Genomic DNA, 15,489 nt, shown 5'->3' with positions numbered 1-15,489 from the left:
TTTTTGTTGTTATTGAGGTAGCTCTAGCTTTATTCTTTTCAGAAGAACCAATTTCTTGGAAAGGACCGGGTTGAATATAAATCAGTGTCCTGAAGCAGCCTGCAAATTTTCCAAATATCTAGTCTGACACTTTTAGGTCCCCGGGTGTCATCTCTGAGGAGAAAACTAGCAGTAAAGATGCCTGCAGTTTGTAAACAATGGCAAGAAGAACATCCTGACAGGAGGCTGTAATGTGGTCTTTTTTCTCTTAGTTATTTACTTGCTAAAGTGAGATTTTTTCCTCCGGCCCCTTCCATGACAGAAGGATTCCTCTCTATGCATTGCAATAGTATTCAACACTTGCCATTTCCACAGAGATCTGCCTCCACAAAGGGCACAAAGACAAGCCTTTGGGGACGCTGCCTTGGCACACTCCCCTGCAAATGGGGCCTACAGAGACAGGGCCCAGCATAACACCACTTGGCATTCCCCCACTGTTTTGGAGGAGCAGCAGCATTACACCTCAGGGTCTCTAAATCACAAAGAAGATAAGACACTTTTGAACCTGTGGTTACCGTAAGGTATCTGGGAACAATCTAGTCACAGACAGAAGGTAAAGGAGTCAAGACAATGGTGGTTTTGCTTCAGATGAGAAGAAACACAAGTTAGAGGCTTTCCCCGAACTGTGGTGACAGTCATGTATGGCCCTGCTGTTTGCCAGGGAGATCCCAGCACCAGCTGTGCCATATAGTTCCACCTCTGGATGATAAGGGAGGGCAACATCCATCCTGTGCCCTCAGCTGGAAGAAGAACGAACGCAAAGGCACAACCTGATGTATCAAGAAGCAATAAATGTGCTTGTTTTCAAAGAATATGGGGATTTTCTATTTTGCTCAGTGGAGCTAGTCCTTCTACTTTCAGCCACCCTCTTTATCTAGCTTTAACAGACCAGGGAGTTTGCTTACAAACATTTCAACATAAGGCTTTTCAGTTATGAAATTAATCAAATGTGACTACATATAGCCAGCTGTCATGCAAGTGTCTCCCTATACTTTTGCCAGGCTGTTGCTATGTGCAGTCCCTATATACCACCATATATAGTTCGTTGGCTGTCACAAATAAGGGCTTTGTATAGCAAGGCTAAAGATATAAGCTGGCCCTGGATGTCTTCAGTTGTGAGCCAGATACATATGTACATGGTCCCAAATTTAGGAGACACAAATTAACTATCATCTTAAAGACATGTTTTGCTGATCAGTAGACGGTGTTACTATCAGCTCCTGAATATCCCCCTTAAGTTTCAGTGACAAATTTATATGTTCAGAGGAAGAGTTTGGTTAATGGAATCAAACAGGCACATTTTTTAAGGCTGAAAAACTCATTTCCTGATATCAATCTGATGTGTATTTTTACAGTCTTAGTTGTTCCAAGAATCTTGTAAAAAAATGTGGGGCGATCAGAAATGGCAAACTGATCTACCACAAATTTTGATTTTTTTCTACTGAATCATTTGGTTCTGACACTAAAAATTCAGGTTCTAGCTATGCTTAAAAATGCCATGATAGGTCCTTCACTTTTAAGATAAAAAAGAGCTTGGTATGAACACAAATTTGGATCCCTAGGCTCTCACAGGTCTCTCTGACCAGTGAAACAGCACAACCACGGTGGTAAGGGAATGTGAAACTTTCCAGTTTCTGAAGGGAGGACATTTTGGAATCAAACAGCTTGTGATTATATTTGGATTCTATGCTAAATGATCTACTAATATTTTCTGCCTTTTCTAACCAAAGTAAAATGATTGTCTTTTCAATGGGCATCCTTGAGAACTCTGTAAAGGCCCTTAGGGAAGAAAAGCTGGGCTGTTTGTGAGAACATTATTTATGACATTACTGTCATACTAGAGTCCAGGGACTGGTACAGCTCAGAATCAGAAGAGGTCTGCCAAACATTTGACATCCAGGCTGCTCCATCTGACTGGCATCTTATCAGTGCTATGTTGCTGCCACCTGAAGACCGTGAGATGGCTCTGAAGTGAAGTGAAGGATGCTCAGAACAAGTTTGGCTTTCTCCTTTCAACTCTTATTTTTCACATCATAAAAAAAAGCACCTCCGTGATTCAGCCCATCATCTGTCTGCTTTTACACAAGAGGACAGAAGAAAATGAATGTGGAGACCAAGCAATCCTCCTCCTTGTAAGGGTTCAGGTCATGGCTGAGGGCACTTTGTCTAGGGCTGGTTAAGCCAGGCAGACCAATGTGAGGAATCACGTCTTTGCTTCTGATCAGGCCCTTCATGTTCTTCAGGTAAGCTCAGGACTTCAAGGTCCAGAGCTGCCAGTGGAGCATCTTTCATCAGTATGGAAAAAATCCCCTCGCTTCCCTCACCTGCAGTTCCCGATGAACTTCTGAAGCCTGCTGAAACTTTTGTAGTAGCTTCCTGCTTGATCCTGAAAACCAGCAGTACACTTAATGCACAGCTCAGGTAGAGTGGACCCAATCCCCTGCTGGCGTCAACCAGAGGCAGCATTTTACACAGCGTTACGTTTACATTAACCTGTCTGAACATTCCCCAACAGGAGACTTGGCCCTTTAGCCTCTGGAGCTTTTAAAGAACTTACATTAATGAAATAAAATGAGACAACAGCAACATGAAAGTGCATGTAGACTTGCAGATTCCAAACCCTTTCTTAACCCAAACAGAGCACAAAGGGAAAGATAAATGACATTTTGTTGCAAGCAGAGAGCAGATGATAAATGTATAGGGTTCATGATCTAATGTGAAAAAATGTTTATTTTCTTTGCCTGGGGAAAAAAATAAAGTAAATCCAGACAACTAACAGCTCAGCTGTTTTTCTCTACACTCAGTTGCCCCCACCTGATTGCATTATGGCAAGATTGGCTCACATCAGGGAAACTGTTCATTCCCTGATACATTTTTACAGCAGGAGGGCAGGTTGAAGATGATGTTGTTGTTTTCTTTTCTTCTCATCTAAGGTATCTCCTTCTGGTAAACCAGCTTGGGGTGCTCTTTTTGTGTATGCAGGATTTCATCTCTCTACTCTGTGCTCCATGTTGGGTGTCTCTAATGAGATCATTTTGACTTGGATTTCAGTTGGCGCTGGTGACCCCCAAGCACAGAGGTCTGAAGAAAACATAAGATCACTGAGTCTACCTTTTTTATTTTTATTTTTATTTATTTATTGATTGATTGATGGAAGAAAGATTACAGGAAAAAAGACAAAAAGAAAATAAATGTATTTTCATATAAAATTGAAAAATTGGCTTAACTGAAATCTTCAAGAGTTGGTAGATATTTTATTTTAGAAATCAGAACAGAACTTTTCACTTAATCATTAGAATAAAATCGTGGCATTTCTTTCTAGTCAGTTTTTATAATGCCTTTTTTTTTTTCTTCTTCTTCCTTCTTTGATCCATAGTAACATATAGAAAAGAAATTTCACTTTGGAGAGGGACATGGAGAAATGAACCATACACAGTCTCTTTAGGGAGTGGAGGAACATTTTCCCCATGTATTTCAGTTGCTTTGGTTCAAATCCAGCCCTCTCTTAAAGAGTTTCTGTAAATCAGGACTAATGTCAGTCTGGTTAGTCCTTGAACATAATATATTGGGGAGTGAATAGAGGTCTCATGCTCATCTCTAACTGACAATGGACCTACCCTTGAAGAGGAGCTGGTAATTAGCTTCTCTGCTGGCATCCTTAGAAGAAGAAGTAGGGATTGATTGGGCTTTGTAGCTCAAATTGCCTACTTGCTACTAAAAGAAAGATTGGTGTATTGTTTCAGAATAATGTAAGAAAGACTGGTACTGCTCCCATTCAGACAGTATGGAGTGAGATAGATCTTGCATGGTATAAGCGAGCAATGGTCCATTGAAGTGCAATTCAATGGGTGATCTTGTCTGGTACAAAGGTTTGCCTCACCTCATGAATTATGCATGAGACTCCCTCATTTGATCACCATTTCATGTCCCTCTCTCAGCATCCCTCCACCAGTCGCATCATGAGGGAGGGCAAGAATGCATTGCTGTGCTGGCGTGCAGCTTTGCATGGCTCGTTCCCATCTCCATCCCCAGCACAAAGGTAGCTGACCCTCCTGGGGTCATTTTTTTTTCCTTTTTTTTTTTTTCTTTTTTTTTCTGAGAATCCCTCCCCAAAAGAACATGCATTGGGTGCAAAAGTATTTCAGAGATCCCAGAAGAAAATGACTGCAGTGCTAATTTGGCATTTTTCACGAACAATAAAACCACCACAAAATGTAAAGATACAACGAACTAGTGATCAAAGAGTTTTGTTTCTTACTACAATGCTACTTTTCTTGTTGTACCTAATAAAATTCCTAACTTTTCCTCCAAAAAATATTTGTAGGTAGCATTTCTTTCCTGTCGGCTAGCAATCACAGCTAGAATGACAATATTGCTGGGAAACAGTACAAACCACAGCGGAACATCCAAAAGCTTGGCTTGCTTTAGCCTGTTTTCTGCACAGCAGGCCCTGACTTTAATATCTCATCTTAACAGAGAACAATTTCTCTGGGAAAAGCAATAATCACACAATTTGCTCACTGGGCCTCTGTATAGTTGCAGGCTCTCAATGGGAAATGAGGCAAGTCATTCGGATTTCTATTTTAATTGGATACGGCACTGAAAAAATAGACTGAAGCCTTCAGATGTGTTCATCTTATTTTTGGTTGTGGGCCTGATTCCGTATGTTCAGATACACCTCACATTAATGAGTAAACTTCTCAAATGACTATTACAGGAAAGGGAAGAAATTTGCTATTTTTTTTTTCTCTGATAACCCTGTGCAAAACCCAAATCACACAGGTGAAAACAGAGACACACTACCATCATCAAGACAAGCTAGATGTCATGCTGTTATGGCCAACAAGTCGACAGAGAGCATTTTACCACGTGCCAAAGGTTCTCTCTGATCAGGTAGATGGGGTGACTCTCTGTATTGGCATTCCAGGTCAGCGCTGAATGGAATGATGCAAACTCTACCTTCTGGCTTCCTCCTAAATCTCCAACCCCTTGTTCCCTGGCACTGTACTGAATACTTTAGCAATGACCCAGGAGATCATTTACCACCCCTGTCTTCTCCCAGAAAAGCCCACAGCGTAAATCCCGCTTCCATCCTGACATCTCACTACTATGGTAGTGATAATATGGTGATAGTACTGGTGATTATGCGCCCTCAAGATGTTCTGAGTGCAGCAGAGAAACAAAAATATTACAGAAAATCACCCCTGGGAGCATGCAGCTGGTCAGTGCCATCAGAAATTGCCTGCAGCTTGGGAGCCCTGGGCAGCTCCGCACTGCTGTCACTGACAGGGACGTCTGGACCGTGGAGGGTCACCGAGGACCGAGGTTCTCTCTGGGGACACCGCTGCAAGGACTGTGAGGGATACCCACAGAGGCCAAAAGATGAGGGCAAAGAGTGGGAGTAAGATGGGGTTAATGTAATTACCATAAAAAAGAAAAATAAAAATCCTGCTACATGCTAAAATTCTAACTCCTGTCTTACAACTTTCTCTTGTTTTGAAGCATGAATATAAAGTGCCAGAGTGATTGCTTCAGGGTTTGGTGGCCTCTGTCCCTGGGACAAACATTGCAAGGGAACAAGCTGGGCAAACATGTTTCCATGAAACCTTCAAATGTGTCTCATCTCCAGCCATGAGGCTGGCCCGGTAGCGATGGAGAAGAGAAACTCTCCAGCCGTTCCAGATGCATGGTGCAGGGCCTCAGGAGGGAACTCTGCATCTCCTGAAACCACCGGGCCCGCAGCACAGCGGAGCAGTTAAGCACAAGTTAAAGCACAAACTAGTTAAAGTGCATGGTGAACTGCTTTGCCAAGTCAGGAATAACAAGCTTGCCATGTTTCTAACGTGTGGCTGGGCAGCACTGAACCAAGTCCTGCATGGGATGTTTACGAGGATGACTCCAGGCTCGCACGTGTGCACTGGGCCTGGATGGCTCGTTTCACACCGGTGTTAATTCCACTGGTGTGAAAACTGGCTGAACTCAGAGGTGAATCATGAGGCTGATGCGTTTCACTTTCCAAGGCTACTCGTAACTGGGTTCCCTGGTCCACTGATGGGGAAAGTGGGGCTGGAGCAGCTCCCCTTGTCCTGGAGATGGGGGTTGCAATTCTGCTGCCACCCTTGCTCCACCTGGCTCTGTCAGCATCACTCCCTCCACCCCATGCGTGTCTCTGGCTGCCTCTTTGGATCTTTCCTCCACATTGTCTGGTTTTCCTCCAGGCAGCAGTCGCGAAGTGCTGACTGCTCAGACCTGAGCAAGAGCCCCATGCTGAGAGCTGAAGAGCCTCATGCAGTTCGGCAGCCGTGGCCTTGGACTCTGCACCGGCGAGCAGCGGTGCAGGCCAGGGCCAGCACATGGTTCGCATCAAATCGCTGTTTTTTATTTTCCTGAGCTATTTTTATTAATGGCTGTTTCTAAATAGACTTCCTGAGCAGTGTTCACAATGCACTTGCTAGTGTAAACTCCAGTATACTCACACCTCCAGCTGGTTACAGGGAAACTGCATTTCTATGCCTTACTGGCCCTGAAGCTGGTCTTTGCCAATGGGAAGCTTTTGCCTGATTCCCACCAGTGTGGAGTTGTACGAACTCAGAAAGCAGCCCACAAACTGTGTCACAGGATCACAGTTTAGAGTTAACAACACTAGGACTAGATAAAGCTTTATTTCATATCTAATCCCTTTTTTAAAAATGGTGTTGCTTCCCCAGATGGAAATCTGGCCTTGTTTTTTGCAATGCATTTTATTCTTGTTGTTGCTGTTTGTTTGTTTTCTGGTTGAGATGAGTGAATTTTTCCTTTGATGCCTCTCATACTTCAGAGCCACTTCTTTGCCACTGGGAAATGGCAGCTGAGCTATTGCAGAGCAGAGGTCAGCCTTAACAAAGACTGGTACTCTTTCCTCTGGACACGAGGCAGCAGGATTTAATGCTCCCGTATAACTAAACTCTTCCTTTAACTGACTTAAGGAGGAGGCTGAAAATCAGTGATAATGGGTTAAAGCCACAGCTAATAGATATTAATGCAGTTGACTGCTACAACTGGATGTTTTCATACATGGACCAAATAACTTGCAGCCCTGAAATTACTGGTGAACTAAGGTATGATCTTATGATGTTTGACATTTTTGAACTTTCTGGACTGCAGTCGGTGGAAATCTAATGTCTGAGGAGCACTCATGTCTCCTCCATCGAGTGGTAGCTTATTGAATGCTGATTGGTATTCTGCTTGTTTTCAATTTCTAAGGCTGTTGTAAGGAACACTGCACTTACTACAGCTTTTTAATGACATTTGCTCCTGGAAGCTTTCACAGTATTTGGCACAGAGACATCCTAGGGATTGAGAGAGAAACAAGTGGCTAGCAGGTTCATAATGCAAAGGGTAAGTGCCTGTATAGAAATTTATGTACTTGTTTGTGATCTGCTCCATACTAAATGTTTCAGAACCCTCATTCCAGATAATAAATTCCTCAGAACAAAATGGAAATGTTGCACTAGACAAAGATTATTATTTTTTAACTGTTCTATGGTCATAAATTTCAAGGTCAAGCATATAGACAGGGTTCATCTGCTTCCTGCAGACCATGTGCTGTAAAGAGTTACTCAGTAATTTTTATATCAAGTACTAAATTCTGCTGTCAAAATCTTGACAAAATAACTGAAAGCAGAGGAAAATCTCCTTCATTCTAGGCAAGGTATTCCAGTGGTTAATTGCCTATACATGCTGTGGGTGAAGACTGACCTTTGTAAACAGTAAAAATGTTGTCGAGGGGAAATTTTTAACTTCACTTTCCCATTCTTTTATAACAGAGTCTTTTGAAGAGGAATTTCATGTTAATTTGGTCTCGTGTAATTTTAATGCTTGGGGAAAATAAGAAGTTAATAGCAGTGATTTCTTCCAGGTGTATGATGAAAGTGGATTTGCAACATTAACTATGCAGCTAATGTGTGGTGTTTTAGAAATATGCTTCATTTACTATTAAACTGACTTCTCAGTGGCAGAGGTGAACACAAAGGTATAGCTGAGCCAGACAGCATGTAAAAGAAAAGTATTATGCCATCATTCATAGGCCATGTCTGCTGCTCCACACCACTCACCCGAGGTGGGAGCCAGACATAACCACCATCAGGGAGACAAGGGCCAAGAGCAGGCTTTTCAAAGCAGCTGAAAGGGAAATTGTTGTATGAGTAGGGAAAAAATAACATGGAAAATGCACAGGACAAAAGGAAACCATAACCAAGAAAAACATCTGAAGTAACCAGTTGTTCCCTTGGAAGCAGGAATGTGAAGGATTCACAGAATCAAAATCACAGAATCACAGAATTGTCTAGGTTGGAAGAGACCTCCAAGATCACCTACTCCAACCTCTGACCTAACACTAACAAGTCCTCCACTAAACCATATCACTAAACTCTACATCTAAACGTCTTTTAAAGACCTCCAGAGATGGTGACACAACCACTTCCCTGGGCAGCCCATTCCAATACCTAACAACCGTTTCAGTAAAGAAGTTCTTCTTAATATCCAACCTAAACCTCCCGTGGCACAACTTTAGCCCATTCCCCTTTGTCCCTTGTCACCAGGCACGTGGGAGAATAGATCAACCCCCACCTCGCTACAGCCTCCTTTAAGGTACCTGTAGAATGCAATAAGGTCACCCCTGAGCCTCCTCTTCTCTAGGCTGAGCAATCCCATCTCCTTCAGCCATTCTTCATAAGACTTGTTCTCCAGACCCCTCACCAGCTTCGTAGCCCTTCTCTGGACTCTCTCGAGCACCTCCACGTCCTTCTTGTAGTGAGGGGCCAAAAACTGAACACAGTACTCGAGGTGCGGCCTCACCAGAGCCGAGTACAGGGGGAAAATCACTTCCCTAGACCTGCTGGCCACATTGCTTCTTATACAAGCCAGGATGCTGTTGGCCTTCTTGGCCATCTGAGCACACCGCTGGCTCATATTCAGCCGACTATTAACCAGTACTTCCAGGTCCTTCTCTGCCAGGCAGCTTTCTAACCACTCATCTCCCAGCCTGTAGCGCTGCTTGGGGTTGTTGTGCCCCAGGCACTTGGACCCGGCACTTGGCCTTGTTGAACTTCACACAGTTGGCCTCAGCCCATCGGTCCAGCCTATTCAGATCCTCCTGCAGAGCCTTCCTACCCTCGAGCAGATCAACACACGCACCTAACTTGGTGTCATCTGCAAACTTACTGAGGGTGGCCTCGATCCCCTCATCCAGGTCATCGATAAAGATATTAAAGAGGACTGGCCCCAGCACTGAGCCCTGGGGGACTCCACTAGTGACCGGCCTCCAGCTGGATTTAACTCCATTCACCATGACTCTTTGGGCCCAGCTACCCAGCCAGTTTCTAACCCAACGAAGTGTACGCCAGTCCAAGCCAAGAGCAGCCAGTTTCTTGAGGAGAATGCTGTGGGAATCGGTGTCAAAAGACTTACTGAAGTCAAGGTAGACCATGTCCACAGCCTTTCCCTCACCCACTAAGCGTGTCACTTTGTCATAGAAGGAGATCAGGTTAGTCAAGCAGGACCTGCCTTTCATAAACCCATGCTGACTGGGCCTGATCGCCTGCTTGCCCTGCAAGTGCCGTGTGATGACACTCAAGATAATCTGCTCCATGAGCTTTCCTGGCACTGAGGTCAAACTAACAGGCCTATAGTTTCCTGGTTGAATCTTCCGGCCCTTCTTGTAGATGGGTGTCACATTTTCTAGCTGCCAATCAACTGGGACCTCCCCTGACAGCCAGGACTGCTGATAAATGAAGCGGCTTGGCCAGGTCTTCCACCAGTTCTCTCAGCACCCTCGGGTGGATCCCATCCAGCCCCATCAACTTGTGTACATCCAAGTGCTGTTGCAGGTCACCAACCATTTCCTCGTGGATAGTGAGGGCCACATCCTGCTCCCCATCCCCTTCCACCAGCTCAGGGTACTGGGTATCCAGAGAACAACTGGTCTTGCCGCTGAAGACTGAGGCAAAGAAGGCATTAAGCACCTCAGCCTTTTCCTCATCTTTTGTAACTAAGTTTCCCCCGCATCCAGTAAAGGATGGAGATTCTCCTTAGCCCTCCTTTTCGTGTTAATGCATTTATAAAAACATTTTCTGTTGTCTTTAACAGCAGTAGCCAGACTGATTTCCAGATGAGCTTTGGCCTTTCTAATTTTGTCCCTACACATCCTTACAACAACCTTATAGTCCTTCTGGGTGGCCTGCCCTCTTTTCCAAAGATCATAAACCCTCTTTTTTTTGCTAAGCTCTAGCCACAACTCTCTGTTCAGCCAGGCCGGTCTTCTTCCACGCCGGCTTGTCTTTGGGCACGTGGGGACAGACTGCTCCTGGGCCATTAAGATTTCCTTCTTGAGGAGTGCCCAGCCTTCCTGGACTCCTCTGTCCTTCAGAACCACCTCCCAAGGGACTCTGCCAACCAGTGTCCTGAACAGCTCAAAGTCTGCCCTCCGGAAGTCCAAGACAGCAGTTTTACTGGTCCCCCTCCTAACTTCACCAAGAATAGAGAACTCTACCATTTCGTGGTCACTCTGCCCAAGACAGCTCCCGACCACCACATCTCCCACCAGTCCTTCTCTGTTTGTGAACAGAAGGTCCAGCAGAGCACCTCCCCTGGTAGGCTCACTAACCAGCTGTGTCAGGAAACTATCTTCCATGCACTCCAGAAACCTCCTAGACTGCTTTCTTTGAGCTGTATTGCATGTCTAGGATATGTCTGGGAAGTTGAAGTCCCCCACGAGGACAAGAGCCGACGATTTTGTAACTTTTGCCAGCTGCCTGTAGAATTCCTCATCCGTCTCCTCATTCTGGTTTGGCGGTCTGTAACAGACCCCCACCAGGGTGCCTGCCTTGTTGGCCTTCCCGCTGATCCTAACCCATAGGGACTCAACCTTATCATTCCCAGACTCAGTCTCGAGATACACAACATCAAAACACATCGAGAGCCACACCACCACCCCTACACTCTTCTGAAATTTTGTATTGCTGGAAAAATCAGTGTACTGCTGAAAAATACACAGGTACCATATTAAGAATTGCACAGTCTGAGAAAAGCAGTTTATAAATCCACATGCGTTATCAGGATGCTGAGGGAACCACTGATTACCCAGCAGTGCCTACTTGAAGACACCCAAGGAAAAATTGTAGGACTGCCCAAAAACAAACAAACAAAAACATTCAACTTACTAAGGGGCTTTCTGAGCTTTGTGACCCTTTTGTTTAATAGCTACCAAAGGACCTGTCCCTCATGGAAACACCAAGCTGAAAGTCGCTGAATAGTTTCAGTTTTATGACTTGGGTTTCTGCAACCCTGTAGCAATGACTTCCATTCTTAAAACTGGGAATCGTTTGATAACGTTTTCTTTTTTGTGTGTTGGGTTTAAACATGCTTCCTAGATCTGTTTTGGGAGTGGGTACTCAAATTTTAAGTAACAGTGAGCAATCAGATGTTAAGTAATAACACTCAGATGTTAAGTAATAATTTAATATATGCTTGCTTTCTCCTTTACGTTTATAATTTTATAGATTTCTGTCATATCCTTTCTTCAGTCGTCTTTTTTTTTTTCCAAGCTAAAACATTAGTTTCTTCTAATAAAATGTCATTTCATGCTTCATAGTCTGATAAGTTCATACATTTTGTCATCTGATTATCCTTTTTGCCACTGTATCTTTTACAGTTTTACTGTCTTTTTGAGATGGGACAAATGTAAGTGCATGAAGTGGTCAGAATATGAAGGTTTTATTTAATGTTTAGTATTAGGCTAATATTTTCAATGACCAAGTCACAATCAACCTTGTATCTCTTCTCTGAGTGGTAGGAGCAGAAGTAGAATCCATGATCAATCATCCTTAATTTCCCCTCCAGCTTGTTAATTGTTTTATCCTTGTCTATGTTGCCTCTGTTACCTCTTTTCTGTTATCTTGCCATTTAAGTTTTCAGTCTTATGAGATCCTTATGTGATGTTTTGCTCTCACTTCTCTCCTTGGCGAGTTTAAATACTTTTTTTTTTTTTCTATTTTTGTTTGTTTGTTTGTTTAATTATCACTATTCCCCACCCCCCCGTTCTTGCCCCCCCCTCCCTTTCTGTGTATCTAACAGTAGCAATGGTGCTAACTGGTCCCAAATATCTCTACACATGGGAAGTCAAAGATTGCTATTTTACTCTCTTTCTAACCCTGCTGGTTGAATACAACCGAGCATATTTTCTTTTCTTTCCTTTTGTGTTCACAGGAATCCTGAGTGAACTGCATATAGACAGCTGGAGGATTACAAATCAACAGTTTGTATTAATAATACTATGCTTTACCCTGACCTTGATGCAATTACAGGCCTTAAAGGAAACTTAGCTACTGTGGTTTTGCACGGAGCTGAGGTGTTTCACCGTGACATCTAACCATGCAGTCACGGTATAGCGTAATCACTGGAACATCTCAAAACAAAAAGGACCTAAATCTCTCTACTTTGGTTTTACATTGGAGTAAAATATTTTCAAAAGATGAATGGAGTTGGAACGATTCTCTAAGAATGGCTGAACTTCAAGCCACGTCTGGCCAGACAATACAAATCAGTTGCCGAATAACTAATGGATCTACTTACAACAGGCCGACTGAAATTAAGACAATTTAAGCTGATTCTACCAGACCACAACATTATAGTACTGCAAAGGATAAGAAGCCTCTGCCCCCGTGGATATTTGAAAATGTACCAACTTGGCCTCCCATTGGTCTAACTCCTTCCATCTTCAACATAATCTACATAATTAAAAATGTGGTACAACAACAAGTTCTCTTTAACCCTAGCTGGTCTCTAAAAAGGGCAGATATTAAATAACTGCTACTACAGATGACCTAAGGAAATTAGAACGACCAATAAAATCATCCCTATTGGCCTAAGGAAAAAATCAATGGCTTCTATCAGATATTTTAAGAAAATGATCATCAATTAATTGTAAATGCCCTTGGAAAAACTCAGGGCAATACCTCCCTTGCCTTGAGCTGCATCCAAGCGCAGTAATGGATACAGTCTTTAGCAGCAGCTGTTATTAGAGAGGGAGGAAGAGGAACTTTACCCACTGAAATTCAATAATTGATTTGGGATAATGCTTCAGAATTTGAAAAGGAGTTTCAAGCATGGTGGCAATTAGTCAACTTTATCTACTATGCAGAAAGTGATAAAATTTTTGCTTTTATACTTACCAAAAATAATTCCACTGTATATGATGTATATCTAATTATTGCATTAGGACTTAATCATAATGGAACTATACTTTATCCTAAGGAGCATAAAGTATGGGCCCATCAAAAGGGAGGAAAGTGGCAAACAATTGATGTGAATGCATGTATTGTGCGTGAACAAAAAGGCTTCATCTGTGAGAGTAACACGCTGGAAGCCCAAGACATTTCTCTTGACACTAAACAAAATATTTTCCACTTTGAGATACATCCTAATGAAACCCTTGAAACTGTACTTGTATATATTGGGAAAGGCTGTGTTTGCATGAGAACCTGTTGTGATTCTATAGCCATAGATAATACAATTGTAGATACCAGTAATCACTCTAATGTTTGTGTTTGTAATTTTACCAAAATTCTAGGATGTGATTTTAGTTACTCAGCTCCTGTCACCTCTTATCAACTGATTGCGTCCAATTATATTCTGCTTCATGATCTGCTGCCTACTCCTATTGGAATGAACCTCACCTTGGTGAAGAAATTGCTGATACGTTAAGACTTAAAGCGGCTGATGAAACAAGTCCAAGAAAATGGACGAAAGACTCTGATTACTGTCCACCATGATGCACAAGAAATACATCGAGTGATGGAAAGAGTAAAGAGAGATGAAAGACACTGTTGGTGGGACACTTTGTTTGGATGGTCACCAGCTGCAATGGGAATCTTCAACAAGATGCTTCACCCTGTTGTTGTTCTGTTAATATTCACTGTATTATGCTTTATACTGACTATTAGTTTGTATGTTAAACTCTGGATTATGATGAAACATTTAGCATCCCTACACAATCTATATACACTCAACAAACCTCGTCCCGAGAATGTATGTGATATCCCCGACATATTCCAAATGTTGTGAAGCTTGAGTGACTATAGTCATGGGGTGGATTATTTGGTAAAACTGCCTAAAGTAACTAGGAAAATAAAACTAACATTCATATTTTAAAGAAAATGTACAGCATTGAAGAGGCTTTCAGGGTAGGGTGTAGCTGCATTACCTGAGCGTACCCTAGGCTTCCAACCTTAGATGCTATCGCACTGGGGGAACCTGGTGTGCTGGCTCTAAGGAACAGTACAGAGCGCAGAGTGGAGTGGAGATACCACGGCTAGGCTCTGTGACCAGGCGGGGACTCGATTGTTCTTGTGCACACCAAGACTGATAAGCCGCACTTTTTGCTACCCTGAGCCAACAACCTGTCATGTTTTGACAAATGCTGTACTCTAGTGTACTTTTGCTCATTATAATATAATTATAATACCAAAACTCATCTCCATCCCTAAAGCTACCCACCTCCAAGGTGCGACCACCCCTCACTGAGCATGCACTCTGAATTTCTTGGAGCCTATACCTTTAAACAGAGACGGGAAAACTTTTCACCAATCATAACTAAGATATGCTTGACTAGAGTCACTCAAGCTCCACCTAGAAGATAGAAAATATAACTTGGCCTAAGAGAGAGGGGATGTTGGGGAAGATACTATCGTTAGGGAAGATACCGCTGTCAGGGGAGATACCATCCTGAGGGAATACACCTTCCCGAGGACCTCCTGACTCCTGGGATCAGCCAACAGGCTGAGCCTCTCTTTCCCCCCATTGGGATGCCTTTGGGTGAGATTTGAACACTTGGTTATACTGTGTGTCTCCGTGGAAACTTAGAAATCTCTATAGAGTCTTTGTGCCTTTTAATGCATTAATTTCCAGGCTGCGCACCTGTGTATTTCATGCATGCTAGCTTGCTTTTGCAGACAGTAAATTATTGCCGGCAATCCAAAGAACCTGTGTACCTGTTGCTGTAATAAATTGCACTTGATAGCATTGTTCCTAGCCATTATAGTTCTCACCGAATGCGACTAGAATAAGGGCGGTTATATGTTATTGGTGAATCTGTGACCATGTAGTTCAGTGCTAAGGGCGGTTATATGTTATTGTTGAATCCATGACCGTGTAGTTCAGTGCTAAGGGTGGTTATATGCGGTTGGTGAATCTGTGATTGCGATTGTGATAGTTCAGTGTCCTGAATCCGACCGGACCCATAATGGTTAATTTAATGGGCTACCCTGAATCTGACCGCACCCCTGATGGTTAATTGGCTACACCCCTTAACGCAACCGCCCTCCCCCCCCGGTCAGTTTATGAATCTCTGATGAATTAAACAGCAGACATCTTCAAGGCATGTGTGGTAACCTGCCTCCTGTTGGGACACATATT

The sequence above is a fragment of the Anser anser genome (genome assembly GCF_964211835.1).
Source record: "Anser anser genome assembly, chromosome: Z".
Taxonomy (NCBI): Eukaryota; Metazoa; Chordata; class Aves; order Anseriformes; family Anatidae; genus Anser; species Anser anser.
The sequence above is the reverse complement of the archived record's forward strand: the minus strand, read 5'-3'. Positions refer to the sequence as shown.